The following is a 6,763-nucleotide window of genomic DNA, read 5'->3' as shown; positions in this document are numbered from 1 at the left end:
AATGAAAAAAGACGCTGAACTGTAAAGATTAAGGTAACATGTAAAAAATTATATATTGTATGAGCCTCATGTATGTCGTAATATAAGAAATAATAATAAAATAAAATTTGTAGTTGCTGAAGAAGTCCCAATAAAGGTACGAAACGTCCAACTAAATCAAACATAGTTCTACTTCTTTCATGTCCAAGTTCCCTGTTAAATTTCATCATTAAACATTATTATTATTATTAATTCGTCAACCTGTTATAATGCAATGAAAAAGGATACAAATATTTTTTAATTTACATGAATTAACAATAATCGAAGCGCAACTGATTAAACTTTTAAGGTTCACGATAAAACAATTGAAATGACGTTTCAATTAAAATGTTTTTTCATAATTTTAAATTGTAAATTATAACGAAAATAGAAACTGATTCATACGTCGTGCCATTTAAAGGTATTTTCTACGTTTTCTTTTCAATCGTAAAACAAACATGATTCATACGCATAAGCAAACGTTTCATTCAAACAAATGATTTTTGTTTTTTTTTTTTTTGGACAAAGTATTATTACCTGAACCAGGTTGTTCGATATCAGCACCACATTTTTCTACGAGGTATTCCGCCACGTCATAGTGTCCGTTTCGACAAGCCATAACTAATGGGGTTGCCCCATGAGTCGTAGTGCCGACCAATACTTCTACCTCATGTTTTTCTCGCCGCTCCAAAAATCGCTATAAAACAATAAGATTTGTTTTAATGTTTTTCTTTTTTTTTTTTTTTTTTTTCATTAATTGCATTGATTAATAATCATAAGAATATTTCAAATGTACAATTAATTATGTCAAATATGTTCTATCAATGATAAGTGAAAATATTGGAAGTAATGTATTCTATGATTTATATATTTTATTTTAATAATAATTCAATTATATATATTCATTGCATTCATATTTTATTTGAAATAATATGACTGTTAGTTGAAATGTTATGAGAAGTATACTGAAAGTATTGTACAAATTTTTCCCTTATATTATACTTATGTTCTTTAAAACGAAACATAGGATTAAGCAAAAAATTATAATAGGTTCATTTAACTGACGAATAAAAAAACTTGTTAAAGAAGAAAGAAATCGGATAAATAATTATTATTATTATAATTGGATTCGTAAATAAATTAAAGATCAACCGGCAAAATTACATTCGATGAATGAATTTTAATAAAATTAGATTAAAAATGAGTTTAGTTAGAAGATTCATGATTTTTTGACAACAGATAAATCAGAAATATGAAAAAATACAATTAATCAAGGTTATTTAAAAATATGACATAGAAAAAATTAATGTATTATTTAATTAAAAAGTAATGTTAAAAAAATTAATTATCGAGCCGAGAGTGACGACGATAAATCAATATGACAATGAAAATTATTAATAATTTTAAAAACAAGAATAACGATCAAATTATAAATTGCATTTAATGAACTGTATGTAATATTTAAGATAACATTTTTCTAGGAAAAAAATATTCTAAAGAAGAAGAAAAATGAATATAGTCAAACTTACGTTTGAAAATACGGTACCCGTGTTGAATGGATGAACAAAAATCGAAACTATTTGAATTATACAGGACGAATTTGTCGACAAATTCAAATTCGCGGTTGAAACGTCCGATTTTAACGAGTTTTCAAAGTCAACTGACAGAGTTCTTCGTTTCGTTCAGGTAAAAATTCACAATCGAAAGATGTTCTGTGTTAGTGTATGTATATATAAATATACATACGTACATATATGTATATATATATGTACAATTCTTATTCTAACTCTCAAAGAAGGATACCAAGTTAAGTATAAGAAACGTAAGAATATTTTCTTCTTCCTCTTGTCTTTTCCGTCTTTTATCTTTTATCTTTGTCTTTTTTTTCTTCTTTTTCGAGCAAATAATAAATATTTAAAATATGTTTCCCCTCTCTTTCTTTTCACGTACGAGAGACGATGAAAGGATGATAATGTGATGTTCGTTTCTACTCGTTATCAATTCGTCAAATGTTCTACGTTTCTCGTTTCCACGAGAAGATCTTTTTCCTTCCTACTCTTTTTATTGTTTAAATAAATTTTTTTGTTTTATTTTATTTCTTTTTTTTTTTATTTTTCTACTACTTATCCTTCGAACAAATGTGTTCCTTATTTCTAACCAATTCTTCAACACTGTTTTCTCGTTATTTCTATCATCCTTGCAATATTTTTTCTTTTATTAATATTTCATTTGAAAACAAAAAATATCATTCAACTCTTTTCGTTTAACAAATTCGTTTGTTCTTTTAATTAACTTTAAGACGTTCCTCCTGCTGCTTTTCCTTATTGTTCTACTTCTTTTTTTTTTTATACTTTATTATTACTTTAACGAGGAAAATTTTACGAGATAACGAACGATTCGAAATTAATTAGATATAATTGCCATTGAGATTATACAATCATTAATTAATAATATAAAATCTAAAAAGTTAATCAAACAATCCTTCGCATCGATTAATAAGGAACAACCTTGGCGCCGAAAGAAAAAGAGGAAGAAGAAGAAACACTAAGAGAAAAAAAATAATTTATGCAAATTCAAAACGTTTTTTTCATCTTTTTTAATAGGCCAAGACAAAAAAAAAAAGAGATTTTTTAACGCACACACGTCCGCGACATACAAACACACATGTATATATTTAAACAATAATCGTTGCAAAGATCACTAACTTCTATATGTAGAAATCAATCAGAAATAAATTAAAAGAAAAAAAAAAAAATAGAAAAAAAAGGCCGCTGCAATCAACCCAAAAAGAAACTTTGTCACCGGTTGACCGCAGTAACTCTTAATAAATAAAAAAGAAATGAATAAATAAAAAAAAGAACATAGAACGATCCTCGCACGAAGAAACTTTGTAACCGACTGACAGTGATTTTATATAAAGTTTCTATTATATTAACACAAATTCTGCTTTATTTTTTCTTTCTTCTTATTCACTTGTAAACAGAAACGTTTCGGAAAAATGTATGAATTTAAATAATATAAATAAATTAAATTAAACAAACAAGAAAAAAAGAAAGAATAACTGGTGCAATCCTCGCGCGAAGGAGCTTTGTCACTTACTGACCGTAGATAAAAAAAAAACCCCCATAAGGTTAACACACACATGCGTACAAAACTGTGTTGTCTCTCTCTTTCTCTTTCCTTTTGAAGAAATTATATACATATACATATACATATATATATATATATACTTCTTCTTCTTCTTCCTCGCCTTGGTTTTTCCTCCACCACGTTTGTGTTCGTTGTGGGACGTGTTGGTCCCGTTAAACTAATATAATCGACAACATTGGGGAGGGGGGGGGCCCGGTAAACGAACAACAAGAGAGTTACTTCGATATTAAACTAACGACGAACGATCAATACCCTGTTATAGTTTCAGAAGGGAAGAAGAAAGAAGGGGTAAGAAAATGTTTCATTTAGGGGGAAGTGGATTTAATTAACGTTTGCGTTTCAAGACCAACTCTTCTTTGTTACACATTTCTACCATTTACGATCTTCTTCCTTTCTACCTTCTTGTAGGGCATCACCATGGGTCCCCGTTATTCCGTTGACCGATTTTTCTTTTTTCAGAGTCACCTTATACATTCCCCTAACCACCTCTCTCCCCCACCCTCTTTTTTTTCTCTTTGCTTACTTACTACTCCCCGCCCCTTTCTCTCTGATTTTTATCTTTTTTTTTTTTACTGCACCCACTTCACTCGATTTCTTCTCTTTTCTTTTTTCAATCCTTTTTCTTTTTTCCTCTTACTCATCTTACTTCGAATGTAGGTAAATGGGACATAAACCTTACCGAAAATCTTCCAATCCTGTTTTCAAACGTAAGATTAACCCACTCTTCTTCTTTGTTTGTATTAGAGTTTCGCTTTTTAACTCATTTCAATTTGTAAGAGCTTTGGACAAATATAATTAATAAGAGAGAGAGAGAGAGAGAAAGAGAGAGAAATTGATGAATAATTATGAGTTATCGTTTAATTCGGATTATATATACGGATGATAATTTAAAAAATAAACAGCACTGTTTGCTCTTAAACGATTACCTTACGATTGGGAATTGATTATGTTAATTGTCTATGCAACGTCTAGAATGTTTAATTTGTTAATACTAATGAATCTTTTTGCTTTTTTTTCTATTTTCATTCCTATTACAATACTAAACCGTTCGTATTACGTTTTAAAACGTGTAAGAACGTAAATGACTCATATTAGAGATAAGTTTATTATTTTTTTTGTTTTTATTTACAGATCATGGATCGAGGGTTTAATCGATAGATTATAAATTGTCGTTCGTTTAAATTTAAATCGAATGGTCAAATGACATTACGATACAGTTAGAATCCAATTGAAAAGGAGGACGACGAACGCAATTGGTTCATATCAATTTTCTTTTTATATATATGTATCGGTTCTTATCGTTAAATCGTTAAATTCGAAGTACCTTTAAAGTTAAACCAAGAAAAGAAAAACGAATTTATATCGGTACTTGGAAGTTTCTTTTTTGATTTTTCTATTATTTTTATTCTTGCTTTTCAGAGCGACCCACTTAAAAAAAAAAAAAAAAAAAGACTTTTTGTTACTTCAAAGAACAACCAAGGAAAGAAAGAGACATAGTTTTATAGTTATTTATTACTAGAGAAACATAAAATACGTTCTTCCTTCTCTAGGACGATTTATATGGTTCGGTTTTTATTAGGTAATAAAGGATACACCATGAGTACCTGTGGTTTTACACCTGTAACATCATAACTAGAAAATAATCTACGTGAAATTTCAATTAAGCAAAGGTGTGCCCGATTCTCTATCGAATTTTTGTCTTCAAATAAAGTTTATTTATTTAAATTTGTATTTGAATTTTTATTTAAAATTTAATATACTCCTACTACGTGTGTGTGTGTGTGTGTGTAGATAAATTCGTTTGTCCTTTCTTTTTACATTTTTGTAAATTGACATTTTAGCAGATTCATCGTATAACCGCGAAAATTATAAGCTTTAAAAATGCAAACTCATCTGATAAAGTTGACCTACTTTTACGTACGATACGATGAGGAAAAATTGTTGCTAAAATTGCATCGTCTTTCAAATATTTTATGATGAATGTGTGCATTCATGTACGTGTATGCATTTCTATTCGTTCGAACAATTTTTTATACGGGCAAAATATTTATTTGTCATCAAGAAAATGAATTTATTTGTGAGAGTTTGAAAACGAATCAGAATTTGTTCATTGAAATATAATAAAATGTAATTTAATCTCTTGAAAAAAAATATATATATATATATATCATTTAATTCATAAATGTGAGAATTATTTAAAAACCAAAAAAAAAAAAAAAAGAAAAAAGAGAAGTCATTTTACGAATAGTATATATATGATGTAATGAATATTAATTATAAATTTATTCCGGGATCCACACTAAAATAAAATAATAATAAGGACAAAAAGAAAGAAACAACTTTCTTTTTCGAAATAAACCAAACGTTATCGTAACAGGTCTCAGACGTTTATATATATATATTAATATTATTGGAAAAGTTGTTAAAAAACCAAACGAACAAAATTCCACATCGTTAATTCATTTCGCGTAGAAACGGTGACACGTTGACTCTTCTTTTTCTTCTTACTGTCGTCTGGAACGTGTGTTGTTATATAAAATAATGTATCCTATGTCAAGTTTTTTATTTATTGTTAAATCGATGTTAATCGATATATTTAATCGTTAATTTTATTTTTATCCTGTTAAAAATTTCACTACAATTGTTTTATTTTCTACGATCAAATTGAATTAGTTAACGTGCTATTAAAAAAAAGAAAAAAAAAAAAAAAGAACAAAGAAAATAACAAAAGAAATAAAAATCGTCAATTAATAATAATATAATAAGCGTTAAGAATAAACGATCGCGCGTTATTATTTCATTCAGGTCACTTGTATTTTAATCTCGCGTTATTAAATAATAAACGATAAATATTAAATGTGGATATACACGGTGAAGGCTGCAATTTTCTTCTATTTTATGATTACAAAGAAAAATAAACTGGGTTTACGATCGGTATACCGTCAGTTCGTTCTATTTATTCATAAAAAATTATGACAAAATGAAGAAAAGGAAGAAACGAAGGAAACATAGATATACGGTGTACGAAATGTTACAAACGACTTTCGAATGACGATAACGTGTTAAATCATTGAACACGAATCTTTCCAATGAATGCTATTTTTGAGGACGTTACGAAAAAAAAAGCAAATTTCTTTTTTTCCCCATTCTTAATCTTCTAATATTTCGATGACAAGTTGAAAATTAATGTAAATTATTATTATGACGATGATGATTATTATTTTTTCATCTCGTAACGATTACCATTATTGCCGTCGTCATCCTCATGAATCATCATCGCGACACAAATTTCTTTTCTAATGAAAATATACTTTGCTATCTTGCGTATACGGTGTTATCCAGAACAAAGAAATATTAATATATATATATATTCATAAATCAAACGAAAGAGAATCAAAAATTTTTTATGTAGGATTATAGGTTTCTTTACTTTTTGTTGTTGTTGATGTTAAAAGTTAATTGTAAAAATGGTTTGATTTTGTATATTTCAACAATTTTCTATCTTATCATTACTTTTATTCGTTTCATTCATAATTTGTGGGATACCCTATGCATAGAAAAAATAGAAACCGATGGTCCTTTCATGAATTGTTAA

The sequence above is a fragment of the Polistes canadensis genome, unplaced genomic scaffold (genome assembly GCF_001313835.1).
Source record: "Polistes canadensis isolate GaletaPanama2010 unplaced genomic scaffold, ASM131383v1 scaffold_239, whole genome shotgun sequence".
NCBI classification, from domain to species: Eukaryota; Metazoa; Arthropoda; class Insecta; order Hymenoptera; family Vespidae; genus Polistes; species Polistes canadensis.
Note: the sequence above shows the minus strand (reverse complement) of the source record.